The sequence below is a fragment of the Conger conger genome, chromosome 8 (assembly GCF_963514075.1).
Source record: "Conger conger chromosome 8, fConCon1.1, whole genome shotgun sequence".
In the NCBI taxonomy this organism is placed as follows: Eukaryota; Metazoa; Chordata; class Actinopteri; order Anguilliformes; family Congridae; genus Conger; species Conger conger.
The window spans coordinates 19,997,928-20,016,170 of NC_083767.1; positions in this window are offsets into that span (position 1 = coordinate 19,997,928).

Here is an 18,243-nt window from a genome sequence, read left to right on the forward strand (position 1 = left end):
GTGTTGTAATGTGCTTTCAGTGTAAATATGAAAATAAAGAAATAAATAAATTGCGTTGGCAGGTTTACCGTCTGCCAAGTTACTTATTGGAGGGCTGTACACCATGTACTCCATACAGAACCATGAGTTTGGTTTTCTTTCCCATATTCCAGGATTTTACTGAATTTCTCGAACTGACATTTCTCCCCCTGACAGAAACATGTATTAATTAACAGCGCTAGAGGCAGTTGAACTGGGTCGAGCTTGTCAGAAGCCGCCTTCTTGTCCTCACACTGCTGCTCACCTCTTGGTGTCCCCCCCACTGTCTTTTACGACGTGACAAGAACCATCCTCGGATTGCTTTCAACTTACAGCTCACAATTTTTATCCTTTCAGTGTTTCTTTTGGTTAGTAGGTTCCTCTGTAATCAACGCACACACTGTGATGTTTTTGTTCTTTAGAATTCTTGAATACTGTTCTATTTTTTTTCATTATTATTTTGTTTGCAGTTGTCAACTATAGACAGGCTAGTGCTATTCTGTGTCTTATTATGCGGTGTTATTCTGAAATCTAACTTTGAAAAATCAGATCCTGCATATGGCTTGCTTGTTATTAACTTTAAACAATTCATAGTCCTAAACATACTATACGAAGCATACGTGCATCTTACCTAAGCACATTAATCTTGTTAAATTGTTCTGCATCTCCAACTTTCTCCTTTGTTGTGCAGGCAAAGCCTAGACAACCTTCCCTTCCATTCCTTGAGACTCCCCTACTTCAGCTTTTCCAAGTGACAGCTGGGGATCAGTGAATCCCAGAAATCGCACTGCTACACCGACCGATATAAATAGGGAGGGTTGCTACAACCACATGATTAAAAAACACCGGGAGAAACTTGGGTCATCAGTGGAGCTAATTGGAGAAAGTGAAAGAACAGGAAAAAGAAGAAGGTGTCAAAGAGACAGACTGTGCGTTGACTGCTTCTGTATTGAGTATGCCTGATGATCTAGTATACAAAAATAATCATATATCGTTGAAATGTAAGCTATGTTGTGTTTAGATTATGGCCTTAGAGAGAGGAACAGGGTAATTGGATGGGGCAATATTATGCTTATATGTAATAATATATTGCTTCTAAGAATGCTGATGTCTTCTGACATCAAAGCCCCATAGATACCCCTGCAATCTATGGGCCTGACCTCTTCAAGAGTTTGTCAATGAAGAGAAACCAGGGCCCTGCCAGAATTTCCTTTTCCCCCACTTTAAGTTTGGATGCAATCTGTAATATTCAATTGAAATCATTCATTGAGTGTCCATATAGATAATGATTGTTGAAGCTGGACAGTTGAAATCTACACTATTGAATCCATTAGTGTAACAGTTCTAGTTTCAAGCGGAAACCAACTTGGTGCGATTTGGCTTTATTATATGGAAGATGGAGATTGTGGCTTCCCAGCTTGAACAATTATTTGTCTACAAATATGACCTCTGTTGATGGAAGCAGAAGTAAAAAAGTATTTTTTTAGAGGTTAAGCAGGATTACCTCCTTCATATTTAGTGTCATTAAAAAGTGAGTGGAATTAATCTTTTCATAATAATATAATGGTGCTTAGCCCTGCTTTCAACAATATAAGGGCAAATTAATTCCAAAAAGTACATTGTCCACTGAGATGGGATAATTCTGGCCATAAATTACTTCCTTCTACACCCTAACTCGGCATCACCCAATCAGGGGCAACCATTCATGGGTAGCCTGGCTAAGGTATTTAAGATGACCGCAGGAGTAAGCTTGTGTGCTAGAATTTGGATTTTTGGAAAAGTAGGATTATTTTGTGGTGGTTCCTTGGCTCTGAGTTCCATTTTATTTACCTTGTTCCCAAGGCATTGAAAGTGGAAGGGGGTAATACTCTGACAAGGTCTGGCTTATCGGTTTCCGCTCTATATTCTGGTATTTGCAATTTAATGTCTCCATTTTTGTAAATTAGAAGTTTTTATAATGAATCATTTTTGTTTAGAATTAATCATTCTGCTTCTTAATGAATTAATTTAATCTTAGGATCTGATATAGTTTGTTTTGACTTATTTGACAGTTAACTGTAGGCTGATCTATCTAAGAATTCAGAGATTTAATTCATAATTATTATTCTCAATAATTGTTAAATTATTATTCTCAATAATTGTATAATTATTATTCTCAATAATAATTATACAATTAAATCACGTACGGTATATTTTATATGTAGGTTAAGTGAGGGGTTCTAGCAAGAAATACCACTTGTGTTCAGCATTCAGAGTGCTGAACATCTTAACAGGGATATTGTTTGTTGGAACCGCTGGATTCAGAACATAAACTTATTATACTTCTTCCTCACTTCCCTGACAGAAACGAGCTTCAGATGGGGGGATAATCTTACAATATTTATCAACGATTGTCCATAATTTAGATTTACAAATGAAACATGCATATTTGTCCAATATATGGCAGGCCTGTGTTCTCCAGACCTGGATGAAATATGTCATTATTATGGATTCAAATGTTTTACTGAGCTTGTCAAGTGTATTGAAACCTATGCAGTACTCTCAAAAAGTGCAAACCCTGCCTTCTTGTTTGGCTCAATTGCACCAGGCTAGAACAATTGAGCACAAAAATGATGTATTATGTATATGTATTTGAATCATAAAGAATTACACATTTGGTTTGGTGTTCTCCCTCTCTACTGGCCCGTCAAACTGCACAGCTTTGATGTTACAGTTGTCTTTTTAGCTTAAAAATAGTGTGCCTTCAAATTTTCATCCTGAGTGGAACACAAAAAGCTTCTGGACATGTCCAAAGCAATCAATGGCATCATCTTTACTTGCTTCTGCACCAGCTATCACCAAATTCAATATGTTATCTCGGCAAAGAATACTCAAAACTTTGGCTTTTTTGTATTTGCAGTAGCCTCACTAGGATACTTTGTTTCCCTATTCATGTCAGCACCAATATCCCACTCTGCAATTGACCTCTGCAGTTGTCAAAAGGGATATTCATTCCTACGCCCTTAAAATGACACAAGGCCAACTGTTTTTTAAAGCACACCTAATATTAAAATTTAAAGTGGCAATCTACGATTTCCTGGATTTTTGTGGATTATAATGCCTACCCATGGTGACTGGTGGTCATAACAGGTCTATTCTACACTTCAATTCCCATAGGTCCCCACGACATACAGCCTTTTCACGTGTTTTCCTTCTTCTGGTTTTGTTTTTTTGATCACTTTACTACTTGTACTTTCATCCATTGTTGTAAAGTTAATGTGCACAAACTCCTCCTTTTGTGTTTATGCTGTTCAAACTCCTACATTAATTGCGGAAATACGTGCCATGTAAACTACGCATCTCCGCATTAGTAACACTTGTTTCTTCCATAGGCTTCCATGGTCTCCTTGCGTACATTCTAGGTGGGAGTGGCAGGCCCTCCACTAACTTAAATTAAACAATGCAAATCGTGTCAATGGTCATTGCTAGAGAATTTCCAGTGGGAATATGTCTCAAATCATCGATTGTCACTTTAACTCCCCCCAATTTTTTTTAAACACGAGGCACGCCACCGGCAACACATGCAATATTGTGTTCTATAATTGGGGCAGACTTTGGAAGGTTTTCAACCTTTACAGGAAGTGACATGGGTCTGAATTGTGCATTGTGTCTGAGGAGCCCATGAGAGTAACACACTGTGTAGCCGCCCAACAGTCATCCCAGAACATTCTGCCCCCCCCCCCCCATTCAGCCACAAGAATGGAGCGTTCAATTTGATCAATGGCTTTCCCAGATTTTAAGGTACATTTTGTGCTCTCCTTGTAAAACAGTGTTCTGTATATGCTCAGTGCTGACAACGTTTCGAGTGATGTAACTCAGAAATTCCTGTGCTCATCAATTTATATCCCTCTGAGGAAAACAATGGGTGATGGAAACAATGAATGGCAAAAAAAGAATGTGAACTGTGATGAAGTCCAAAGGCAAAATAAAAAAATATTTTGGGTAATGATTTATTTTACAGACCATTCATTATCTAGTATTTACTGGGTGCCAGGTACTTGGTGTAATTAGGTAACTATTTTGATTGCAGAGGTAAGTACAATGAAACACAGTCAGTAATTACCATGAAACAAACTTGTTAAGTACTATAAAAATAAATTTTCCTGCACATTTCATTGTACTTACCTCTGAAATCAAAATAAGTTACCTAAGAATTACTCATAAGTATCTGGTATTTAGTAAATACTAGGTCATTAATTGCCTATTGAATTAAACTGTCACATGCCATGACAGAGCCAAGCTGGACACATGAAGACTGGGGAATTTCAGATTTCACTGGCTTTTTATTTATTTTGATTGCCCACTGGGAGGGAAAAAGCTAGAGAGCAAGGCAATGTTAAACAAAAGGCTTCTCCCTTCGCCCTCACAGGATCAGGGTAAAAATAACAAACTAAAATAGTAAGGGCAAAGTAAACCGAAGCTTTTATGCTTTGCTTGCAGCTCTCATGAACACAGCCCTCACAGCGGTTCCCTGGTCTCCACTGCCTGCTGTGGAAAGAAGCACACATTTTAAAAGCCTGGACTGATTCACAACGTAGTCCAGGTGTAGTCCCTGGATTGCCCTGTTTCCTTCCTGCAAAGTGGGCCCTTGCCACAAAAGCGTTACCACATTTTGCCTCATACCGAAATGCTTCTGCCACAAATGCTTTTTACATTTTAAGACAACTTACTCCTTTATCATTCCTCTGCAGCAGACTTCAATGTGAGGATTTCAGCTTGCTGGAATGACTCTGGCTCATCGCACAGCAGCGACCCCTGCTGATTGACCTGATGCTTGTGGTTGACCTGCTGCACTGTCTCCGGTGTGTCTTCCCCAGACTCAGGTCTGTGGAGGTGCGACTCATTGAGCAGTGTGCAAAGAGCCCACAGTGGAGGTGACATTGTGAGAGAGCGCACACTTGTCTGCTCTCTCTTCAACCGACTGCGGAGGTTCCATGAATCTGCAGTGTGACCGCAATTGGGCATTTCAAACTGGGGAGAGGAAAGGGGAAAATCTAAAAAGAAAGGTGGAATTAGGTTTCCGTCAGGAGTATGACCAAATCTGCAATGCAGCCCACCCCTTACTACATCCTAAATTTAACACCAGACATTTAAATATGCTTCTTAGAGTTAAGAAGAAAGTATTGCGTGGGTTATATTGAACTCTGAGAGATTGTTACTCTTGTCACATTCCACTTTCAACAAAGAAAAAAGTAAATGATCCACTGTTTTGTTCTCCTTGTTTTCCATGCAAGCTGCCATTGTTATTCATGTATTCTTTTTGTTGTTTTTGCAATCATAAACCCAATCGTTTATTGATATGCTTTTCAGTAGAATGTTTCCCACATTGAAATGCACACATTACCTGTCTCTTTACAGTGTATTCTCTGCTCACTGCAGCAATTTCATGGTTGTAGGAGGCAGCAGCAACAAGTAAGCTGTTTGAAGCCAGAGAAAATAGCTTTTGCCAAGCAATTTGGGGGCTGTTTAACTTTCTTTAAATTTTAAGTGTTTCCATTCCAAACTACTCCATTTCCGCGAGTCCTCCTACTCGCATACACTCAGGACTATTATTATATTTAGATAGGTGTTTAGCATATCTGTAAGTGGCTCATTTAAAAGTTAGATTTGTAAATTTGTTTCAGTCACTCTATGTATGCATGCTCTAGGAAAATAAAGGACCAGGATTTAACATGTTAAAGCTTTGCCGTCAGTTTTATTAATTGAACATTTAAGACAGCCCCTGATATGCTTGAGCAAATAGGGCAGGTGAATTACCTCATTAGTGAGAGAGATGACTGGGATCAAGTGATTTTGACAGTCAAGCCCACTGTAAATCAAGAAAAAGTAAGAAAAATGGGAATGCAGAATTGAACCAATGTGCCCCACCTCTTTGTAAAAATAATACATTTCTCTCAACTTTTTTCATCCCAATTTGAACTGTCATGTTCTTTCTGTTGCCACTTCTTTTATGAACCCAGTCGACCAACTGAGACTTCATTTTGTAAACTGTGCGGTCACTGCATGTGAAGCCGGAGCGTGCAGACTGCAGACAACCAATCAGCAGGAGGCCTTAAGCGGCTTCTGCACGATCAGTGTCAAAACACATGTCAAGCCATTAAATTCCTATGGAGGGTGCGCTGATGCCCGACTTGGCAGCAACGCTAAGCCTGGCGTAGCGTTCAGCTCCAAGTTGAGAGCCATTGGGGTTCAAATCATTTAAACTTTGACCTTGTTTGAAGCTGACCTTTCCTAGCATGTCCAATCACATCACAGCTTTGTATGAAGCAGGCAGATGTAGCCTATGCTACTAGCAATACAGTCCAGGCAGAGCAGTTTTGCATATGCTACATGGCTTACTTTGTTAGCCTGGTTAGTTTCCTGCTGTTTTGGGATACACAATTTAGCCTTTTATAACCACAGATAACCTGCTGCTATCACATGTTGAGGCGGCTTGTTTAACAAACCAACAGCTTCCTGGATGGATGACGACAAGTTTCAACAACTGGCAGCGCTCGATACATCCCATGTGTAATCACTGCCTTAATTGGTGTCGAATGCAGCAGTTGATTCTCCTCATGTGAAAGCAGCTTTACTCTTGCATGATGAGACTAGGACTAAAAGTGCCCCCTCGCTGGCCAGTCCGTGATTGAAACACAGCAGTTTATATTCCACCTTAGTACTGTTTGAGGCTTGACCATAAACAGCTCTTTTTAATTTTTTTTGTTTTATAGTGTGAATAGTGTGAGGCATTTAGCAAGTAGCTATACCCACCCATTGAATGTTCATTTCCTGGGTAGAATGGGACACAAGTTATGTTGTTCCTAGAAGCAGTAACAATTAAACTGTCAGAACACTTTGGTTCTGCTCAGATCTGTTTCTGCATAGCTTGTGCCAGGATCTACACATTCTGTACTTGTCCTGAATTACACATTTCCACTCACAAAATGGCTGCTCTTAATTCACAACATACAGTAGGAATTAGGCCACTGTCCTTTCTGTTTGGAGGAAAATAGGTTAACACAGCCTTTTATCAGAAGTCAGGACACAATAATAAGAGTGAGAGGGAATGTAAACTGCACTGACGGAGCTGTTGGAATTGATTTCTGCCACACCGTAAAGGTCTGCTGGCCTCAGGTAAGAGCAGTGTCCGGTCGGCATCCCGGACAAACCGCGAACACAGTTTCATCTTCATTAGCATTAGCTCGATGCTCTGTGCCATTAATCGTGTTGGAGGCGAAAAGGGCCCCAGTTAAAATGAGGGACCGACACACCTCGACGGGTCTCGGCTAGCGTGCGGTTTCCCTCCAGCGCCACGGAAAGGGAGACACGAAATTGTGGGGAAAAGGTTAATCACCCGAGTCCACCAAATGGCAAGGCAGGCTCTCTGCATTACATGAATCAGGCCTTAAAGCGTTTAGAGCAATGCCTCCCCCCTTTCTGCTTTTTTTCAAATAAAAAAGACAGCAGCCACATTCTCACATGGTAGGTCTTGACATTATAGTTCACATAATATGGGGGAAGACACATGGTTCATGTGTCATTACGTTAAGTCTTACATGAAAGAAGAGGATATTGGATGTAGTGGTAGAAGGGGGCAGAGAGCAGCCTTGATGGGTCACTGGCCAAAACAAGTTGAACACATATGCTACCCACCCCAACCAATCCTGGGCTGTCATAACAGTTAGCGGACCATGTTCAATTCACACAGACATTCTAGCTGGCAGTCTAATTGAACATGGAGAGAGGGGAGCCCGCAGGAGGAAGCCGGCCTTTTAAACCTTCCCGCTTGGAGGCTGGAACCAATCAGCTCCCTGGAATAATCTACACACACAGTCAATAATTCACTCAGTCAATCAGCCAGGCTCACCTGCAACCCATCACACACAGGCAGCACCACAACAGAGAGAGAGAGAGGGGGAGAGATCCACCACAATACACAGGAGGTTAAAGCACAAACAATACATAGAAAATGTGCATACGACCTCAGGGTTGTAACATCAGTGAGCACTTTTAGGCATTTATTAGACTTAATTTTCTTACTTCTATTGATGTAGCCTATCCACCTTAGTTATGATTTGTTGTGTGTTCAGAGATTATCTTCTGCATACCACTGTTGTAATGTGTGGTTATCCTATCCTTCTAAAAATAGCACAACTCACTAGTGAGCTGCATCTAAAATTTAATTTTATTCTGTTGCTATTTTTTTTTAATCACACTTGCATTTATATAGATTTAAAAATGACAATATCTTAAAAATATGTTTATTATACATGAAGTTTAGATAAGTTTAGGTGAACTCTGACCTACTCTAGTTCAAAGGTCAGTATTGTGCGTGTGACAAAACAAACTGGTAGCCCTTAGTATGACTCAGTACCCATGAAGTAGCTCTGTTTCAAAAAGGTTGGTGACCCCTGCTCTAGAGAGTAGTAGGTGTAGAAATCCCAGGAGACCAGCAGTTTCTGAGATACTCAAACCACCCTGTCTGCCACCAACAATCATTCCACAGTCAAAGTCACTTGGATCACATTTTCTCCCCATTCTGATGGTTGATGCGAACATTAACTGAAGCTCCTGACTCGTATCTACATGATTGCATGTAGATACGCATGATAATCGTGTAACCTGGCATAACTAGGAACTAGTTTGTAAGAATCGAGGATTGGTGATCAATCCCCACATAGGTGTGTTCAACTAAATGAACAAGCAGAGACGTGTATTCAATAATAACAGAGTTTATTCATTACAACCCTAAAAACAACCCACACAAAAACCCCCAGGATCCCCAAAATCATAAAATGAGCCAGTAGGTCTTCCCCGCCGATAGGGGCGCCACTGGGTGCGTGCGGGTACGGGTCCGTGGAGGGTGGAGGACTTACCAGAAGTGGAACCGAAAGGTTACTCACTCGTGAAGGTGCCAGCAGACATACGCACATACACACTGTAAATCAGTGAGATACGGACACGGTGAATCAAATATTCAATTTCTACACACACACACACACAGTATAACATGGATGAAAGAACGGCCCCACTTCCGACGGCGCCGTAGCAATCTCCACGCCAACCCAGATCCCAAACCACGCACTGCAACGTAAACAGTAAGCCGCCCCAAAGCCCCAACTCGATCAACAGTTGGTTTGTCAATAGAACCAGTATTAAAACTAGAAATAAATATGGAATCCCAGGGAAAAGGCAGATACAACAGTTTAAAAACACAAACGCTCCACGTAGCCAGTTGCCGGCATATTAATAGAACTGGCGCCCAGCTATCCACGTCCTCTTTAATGAGCCTACGCGATCAACACAAATTTCTAATGTCGGCAAAACAGCAGCTAGCAATGTCCTATAATGGCAGAAAAACATCTATGAGTGCAATGTGGCGTTCTTGTAAACGCGACATTGTCACGCATTTTAACGATGACATTACCTCGGAAGCTAAATGATTAAAAGATTTAAATAAATAACTCAATAGGCTATGCGCGTACAGAGCCTCAAGCTCCACCACTTCGTCTATGGCGACCTACAATAACATTTCCTTGTACCCAGTTGTTGCAGGCTATTTATAGGCCCCCAGAAATGGCGTGCGTCAGCAAACCAGATACCGGAATGCACATTAACATAGCCTATTTGCTAGTTAGGGTGTTTAGTAATCCGTAACTGGTAACCTGTTACAATCGCATGAATAAGTAGATGTAATAATCTAAAAATGTTCCTAATAAAGTGCTCGGTGAGTCTATGAATGTCTTTAAAAGACATAGAATTTGAAATGATGTGTACTTAGACATGTTTTTATATTTGCTATATATATATATATACATATATATATACTTTTTTAAATATATATATATAATTTGGTTTGCATATTTCCCACACAATTTACCCGGGAGCCAGGCATAGCAAAACAGATTGAAAGAGATTGCATTTTGGTCCTGCAGCTTTTTCTGTGCTGTGGTCCAGTCTCTGTTGAAGCACCTCTGCCCCCAAGCAAAATGTTTGTATTGTTTGGCGGTCGACCCATAGCAGGAGCCTTCAAAATGGACTTTGCCTCAGCTGTACCTAAGAGAGATAAGAGAGTGCTAAAGAGAGATGATTTTGCCATGACGACATGATGCAGGAATTATGTGGATCCCAGAGGTGCCACAATCGATCCAGGGAAAGGTTGGGGTATGGCGCAATGTGATTGCACTAAAAGAGACCAGTAAATAGATTCATTCTTTCCCTCATTGTACTGTGACTGCTGAAATAAAAATGTCAACCAGTGCACACAAAAGGGTCTGGAGGTCCCTTATCCTTCCCACTGTCAGAATCCCAGTGGACATAACCTATCAGTCTACCTTACAGCAATCACGATATTTAATTATTACTGCATGTTATAGGTGGCTTTTACTGTAAAATGAAATAGTGAGGATGATCTCCACTATCTGACCCTATCTATTTGCTATCTATCTATCTATCTATCTATCATTATTATTATTATTTCATTCAATATCTGGCTCAAAACATTTAGAATTTTCTGTTTAGTAACACTCAAAGAAGTATATTTTCAGTAGTTTCTGTTTATTAACACATGAAGAAGTATATCTTCTTGCCATCTGCCAATGGATACATATTATCTAGAAATGTACAGTACTCGCAAGTGCCATAAGAAATCCTTAGCTTCTCTTTCATCTGCAGCCTGCTCTATCCTGCACTCGCAGCTAAAGCCGCAGAGTGACCTTGGCACACACAAAGACGGCGTGGAGAACGGCGGGGGTTTTTTGGAAAACTCGGGCCTGAGTGACATACGGCAGATGCCCGACAGCCTGCTCCACCGCTAATAACTTTTAAAATTTGCGGATGAATAAGCCGAACTCGGGCTGCTCCGGCGTTTATAGAAACAGTAAAAATATGCCTCTGATCAAGCGGTACATGATCCAAAAATCCATAAAATCATCTTCTTTTGGCTTTTTTTTTTTTTTCCAAGTTGAAAGAAATTGGCAATAAGGAATGAGTCATAAATTCAGTTATTTCAAGCATCTGACAGGTGTCCCAGCTTTGCCTCGGGCTGGGTTTGGGCACTGGGGAAGTGGCACTAATGCTCCCTGGCACCGGGAGGTTCGGGGACAATGCTGGAGCCAAAGCCTGAGTGGGTAACAAACCGGTCTGGCCCAGTTCCAGCGGGATCTCAGCCGGTTAAGGCACGGGGAGCCGCGTCGAGCACTGGGCTTCCCTTACATTAAATAATTGATTCGGAGCCCACAGACCTTGGAAAGGGAAAGGTCTCTGATCGTGTTTCCATCTGCTGAGATCAATTATCTCTTATGGATATATGATAGTGCTCGTCTGCGATATGAATGCGTGCGGTCGGGGGGGGGCGAGCCTCCGGTCTCAATCAAGTTCGAGCCCCATTTGTCCGGGGAACGCCTCGTCGTTAGGTGAGAGTGACATGCGGACATTAGTCAAACCGGCAGACCACTTTTTCCTCTCGCTTCTTCGAGTATATATCACTCCAGCGGCATAAGTGTGCTGGAGGGAGACAGGAAGGCATTTCTATACCAAAATTCTGCTGAAACTCAGCGTTGGTGCTTTTTTTTGTTGTTGCATGTTGTTTCTGAGGATTTCCTTGTTATGTGTCGTATGTGTTGCCGTGCCCCTCTTGATTGTATCGGCAGTCTTCTCGACGTGAAGCAGTAGCAGATGCGGTTGCTCATCCAGTTGTTTTCCGCACCCCACCAGCCAAACGCAGGAGCGAGGGTCACCTCCATAGCAACGCAAGCTTAGCAACCGGTGCCCAATGAATGGGATAAAAACAATTGCAGGTTCCTGTTTGAATAAACAATAGTGCAGCGATTGCTCAGCTATTTTGGAAGGAAATATATATATTAAAAAAAACATTACAAAATACAAGAATGAAATGTGAATAGGAGCTTCTGGAAACAGATGGTGTGTATTTTTTCATTGCTTTCATATTAATTTTTTTTCCCCTTCACAAAGACATCATTTATGTAATTTTGTTCTTTACTGAAAAATTCATCATATGGTTCAGACCATACATAAAGATTTTACTGCTTTGTTGTTGCTCGCTCTTTATCTGTAACATGGCTGTCCCTATAGCACTGAAAGAATGAGTCAATGAGCTTGTTATGTTAAGCATTGCACGGCCAGTTTCACAGACACAGATTAAGCCTAGTCCTAGAATGGATTCAATTTCGAATGGAGATTATCCATACAAAACTCAGTTTAGTCCAGGACTAAGCTTAATCTGTGTCTGTAACTGGGCCATAATGTTTTTGCTTAAAATGACATATTTTATTCAATATGTGATTGTTGTGCCACATTTAATTGTGTGTGTGTGTGTGTGTGTGTGTGTGTGTGTGTGTGTGTGTGTGTGTGTGTGTGCGTGTGTGTGTGTGATACATATTTATGCACAATCTGTATTTTATCACTTAATCAATCATCGTCTGCCACAATGTGATTGTCACCAAACCTTTTAAATAATTCAATATGGAAAAGCAATTGACAATGAATAAATACATTATCAAAATTCTGCAGCCTTTTGGTTTGCAAGAACATGGACATAACGTACAGTGAACAGGGTAAGAAACTGAACAGAAAGGATATAGGCCTATCGGTTAAACACCCATTTATTAAACCACTTTCCAGACTCTTATCGCAAATCAGCCACAGCTGTCAACAGAAATTCAGACATTTAGAAGGTTATGTCTTTTTAACAGGAGAAGGAGTGGGAAGATAACAGGCTGAAGTCTGTGAGTAACTGATCCTTTGGCCTTAGAGGACTTTGCAAGCAGCACTGCTAATACAGAGACAGTGCCATCTAGTGGAACAAACATATAACAAACAAATGACAGTGGAAATGACAAAGCCTGGCTGCTTACATGTGTATGTTTGAGAGATAAACATCAGGTGAGGCAATCACAGCTAGATCTCGGCTAGCTTGTTTCAATGATATTGCACAATGGTCAGGGTGCCCAAGTTAGGTCTGCTCCAACAAAGTTGTGCTTCACAGTATAAGCACTTGTAAAACAAACAACGAACAGTTTTGCACTGGAGATACATTAATACCAAAGACAATAAACACATTTGCTGGGCATGTATTTTTGTATGTGGGTCGGTAATATTGCATCATACTCATACACTGCATTCATAAATAGGCGTTGTAGCCTTTTTGGGATGCACAGACTGGAGGTCCAAAAATGAAAAAAAATTAAAATCTGGCTCTCTCCTGCATGGATTCAAATTGATGGGAGCCATTGGGAGAAGGATATGTGGCTGTAGGCCATGCAACTGCCGATCAATTTAATGTGCTTAGCATTTAGCATCTCTGAAGGCACTGAGGAGGGGCTGCTGCTAATGAGAATTAATGTGGTGACCAATGCTGCAGTCCTGGAGGCAAATCATCCTTAAGGATGGGTCAGCTGCTGTACTTCACAGCATTCCCAAGATGGAGGACATTTTGTTTTGTTTTGTTTTTTCATTGTATCACCTTTTTTCATGTACCCTTGAATATCATTCAGCCCCTTGGTCATATGCGTAATTGTTTTGCATTCCAGTACTTTTCTACACTTTATTGAGCTTGTCCTGTGTATAGGAACCTATGATATACTCTCAAAAAGTGAAAACCCAGCCTTCTGGTCCTCTTGGTTGGCTCAATTGCACCAGGCAAGATCGATTGAGCACAGATAGTATTTAAAGTATTTGAAACCAAAACAACGACTTCATTGACCCAGGTCTGCCGTGTCCGACGGGTGTTTCTCTCATAGGTTGGTTACCATGCTGGAGGGTGGGCCGGGGTGGGTGATGTCGCTGACAAATAAGTGAATACAAATCCTCCAAAACTGTAACTTCATTGCAAATCCAAAGTCTAACCACAACAGGTTGTCACATTCCCCTCTGAGAGACTAACCAAAGAAAGTGTCTTCTCATCGTTGAATCCTCGCTTCTTTCATGACTCTCGGGAAGCCAAAAGTATTATAGCGTAGGCTGAAAATAAAAACACCTAGAACTTCTATCTCAGAGCTTAAACAGGCATCGGTTATGCCGAACAGAGGCCCCTGGTGATGGAAACTGCTGGAGAAACGATACGAGTAACTTGGAAAACCATCACGCCATCGCGTTTGGTAACAGTGCCTTTGTAGATCAGGCAGAGCGGGGGTGGGATAAAATGACCTACGTACCTGCACTGCGCAGTGTCCTCCGGCCCCAAACAGCCAGAGAAAAACCCCACCGATTTACCGCGCAGTGACTGACTGCTGAGTGAAAACCTGTGAGTAGGTGTTCAACATGTTTCCCTCCATTTTGTCAAACAAAAAACACTGAAGGCTGCCCTAACTCTTAGGAGATACTTTTTTTATTTGCCTTTGAAAATAATATAAAGTGAAACAGCCAGGTATTGGAATCCCCCATACAAACTGGCCTTGTTTTGGGGGAGCAAGTTTCACAGAGAAACTCGATACTCAGCACCCAGTTCCACACAAACCAATAATCTGGCCTAGCACACTCAGTACAATAACATATAAGGATGTTTACAATCACGTTACCCCAATATGTCATAGTGGTACATCAAAAGGTTGTATGAAAAACCAGGGATCAAGGTAAATAAACGCAGATAATAAACAGGAAAACTCAAGGTGTGAAAATGATATGAATCAAGGAAGAAATATGTGAGTTCAAGCCTTGGGCTGAAAATGATACAATTTAATAATGAGAGTGACTACAAGTTATAGAGTTTGAAAAATAAATGCAGAAAGGTGTCAGATTCACAGGTAAATGTATATAATTTACACCCCAGGCTATAAATAATATTGTTTCAAAGCCATGTGGTATTGGAACAAGCCTCTGTGTCTAATAGCAAAATGTCCCTCTTCCAGTGTCCCCCTCTTCCACTCACACCACACACACACACACACACAGACACAGACCCACTTACTAACCCCAACGCCCACCCGCCCACCAACACATACACGCGCGCCTCTAACTGCAATATCAATATGAGGCCAATTCCAGCACCCCCTAAGCTTGCTGCAGCTTATAACATTGCATGCTGGGACTGAGTGAGGTAACAGGTCTGTGCCATTAGCGGCCGGCCATTCCCATTACCAGGAAACGCATGCAAACCGCCGCTCCTTTTCGCACCGGTTTCCCACACGAGAACATCCCGATTGGGCTCCGCAGACCGCAGAGGCGCAAATGAGGTAATGTCGCCACGTGGAGGAGGCCGCGCCGACCCGAACCGGTGCCGAAACGGAGAGCCGTCGCGCCTCCCCCAAAATCATTTGCCGTGACTGCTGGGGCGATAAATACTACTTTAAATATTCCCAGTCTCCCAGAGTAACCCTAGGCTGCTCTTATACATATAAACATACAGAGTTTTATTACGCTTACCCCATTAATCATAGGAGCAGAGGCGACTCGGTGGTGATGGATGAGTCCCTTGTGGGAGATCCGTTTGAACGAATCATAAATCCTAGCCCTGGTGCAGGTCCAGCACCAAGATATTTACACTAATTAATTTTTTTTTTTTTAAGAAAAGAAAAACACTGTCATGCCAAGTCTTAAATCTCCTTGCCAATCTAGGTGCAACATGTTGAATTTTTACAGGTGTAACTTTTCACCCTGTCTAATTATGGTAAGGACAATCCTCATTGCTAATATGTGCAGTCCCTACGTCAATCAACACAAACTGATATCAAATGTAAAGAATTTCATTAAAAAGTGTGTTTAAATTAAAAAGAGTGACCGCTTATGCCGTAACTGCCACGTGCTGCAAGTTTTTTAAGGTCTGAGTGAATTCCTTAAATTTATTTAATTATTGCGTTATATGGTCATGAATAGGCACCAGTTTATAAAGGGCAGTTTATTTCTTGCAATTCATTCATCGTTCATCTCTCAGCAAGTGGTTGATATTAAATATCAGTCACGTATCACGTATCACAATGTGTCATCAGGAGTCTACATTAACTTCCACTAATTACAGTAAGCACAGACAATTATTGACAGCAATGTCATGGGTGACATTAGCTCAGGAGTTAATAGTTGTCGTCTGGTAGTCGGAAGGTTGTGTCGAAGTGTTCCTGAGCAAGACAGCTAACGAGCTGGCAGCCTATCGCCGTTGGTGTGTGAGTGTGTGTGTGTGTGTGTGCGTGTGAATGGGTGAATGAGAGGTATTCATTGTAAAGTGCTTTGGATAAAAGTGCTATATGAATGCAATCCATTTACCATTACCATTTCCCCATACTACATCATTCTTTTGAGGTACTTACTGTCCAGAGTAGTTTGTTGGAATCGCATTGCCTTCTGCACAACATTTTTTTCATCTCTGTTCCAGAACTCCACGAATGAGAAGCACCGTGCAGTGCAACTTCCCATTTTGACATTGCTTTATAATCTTTTTGACTGCTCTGATTAATACCCTTTTTTGAAATTAGATTAAATGCTACCTCTGAGTGCTACAAGGTGAGCATTGCTAGTTAAGTAAACCATGTATGGCATCAAGCTTTTGAGCATTTCAACATGAACTTTATATTACCTGGGACAAATACACTTTCATTGTGAAAATTAATCTCAAAATTCAATTGCCATTGTTTGACAATAGTTTGAGCTATAATACAGGGCATGAAAAAACATTTAAATCTGCTATATTTGGTTTTCCTTGCAGAATATTTGTTGAATTATCTGTGACCACAGATGCTGTCAGTTGATTTGACCAGCTTCATAATTTCTTGCATGTGGTATGCAAAAATTCAGGATTTTACAAGTGGAGTACAGTACACAAATGCTGTTTATCTGTATATGCAGGTCTGTTGTTGTTTTTGTGCCGGTATGGATTTCTTGCAAACATGAATTGACTCTGTGGGTGTCCAGTGTACTGGATGTTCCATCCATGTGACATTCCTGACAAATTACACTTTTTTTTTCATAGCTTCAGACTACTGCAAGAGCATGTATAAATTCTCCATGTTTTAGAGAATTTAAAGGTATTCAACTACAAAATGAAGTTCCATACATACTAGAGTCTTTCCATTCAGTAATTTGCAAGTAGCCCAGCTGGCAAGATTTCAAATAACTTGCATAAAGTGACTTTTAAATTGCAAGTGGAGCTGTGCAATAACTCATATCTCCCAATGCATTTCAAAAGTCTCCTAAAAGTAGTTTGAGCCTCAAATACGAATACGGTTAACTTTATTAAAATTCTGTCCATAGCAATGTGATTCTCAAACAAGGGCTTCATAATTCCTGCATTATAAATATTTAATATACCATATTTTTGATGGTTTGAGTGATTTCAACCGTAGCATGATTCTTGCTGCCAGGCGGGCTGGTTTGCGTAGGCTATTTCTGTAACTTCTCATCTCCTGGGATTTTCACGCACAACAGTCTCTAGAATTTACTCAGAAAAACTAAAAACATCCAGTGAGTGGCAGTTCTGTGGACAGAAATGCCTTGTTGATAAGAAGGGTCAACGGAAAATAGCCAGACTGGTTTGGGCTGACAGAAAGACTACAGTAACTCAGATAACCACTCTGTACAATTGTGGTGAGCAGGAAAGCATCTCAGAATGCACAACACGTCAAACCTTGAGGCGGATGGGCAGCAGAAGACCACGTCAGGTTCCACTTCTGTCAGCCAAGAACAGAAAGCTGAGGCTGCATTAGGCACAGGTTCGCCAAAACTAGACAGTTGAAGACTGGAAAAATGTAGCCTGGCCTGATGAATCTCGATTTCTGCTTACAGAGGCATACAGATAATAGGGTCAGAATCCTGTGTTGCTTCAACAGTCCAGACTGGTGGCAATGGTGTAGGGAATGTTTTCACAGCACACTTTGGCCCGGTTAATACCAATCAATCATCGCCTGAATGCAACTGCCTATTTGAGTATTGCTGCTGAACATGTGCATCCCTTCATGGCCACAATGTACCCATATTCTAATGGCTACTTCCAGCATTATAATTCACCACAAAGCAAAAGTAATCAAACGGGTTTCATGAACGTGACAATGAGTTCAGTGTTCTTCAGTGGCCTTCCCAGTCACCGGATCTGAATCCAATAGAACACCTTTGGGATGTGGTAAAATGGGAGATTTGCAGCATGAATGTGTGGCTGAGAAATCTGCAGAAATTGCATGAAGCAATGGTGTCAACATGGAACAGAAACTCATAGGAATGTTTTCAACATTTTGTGGAATCCATGACACAAATAATTGAGGC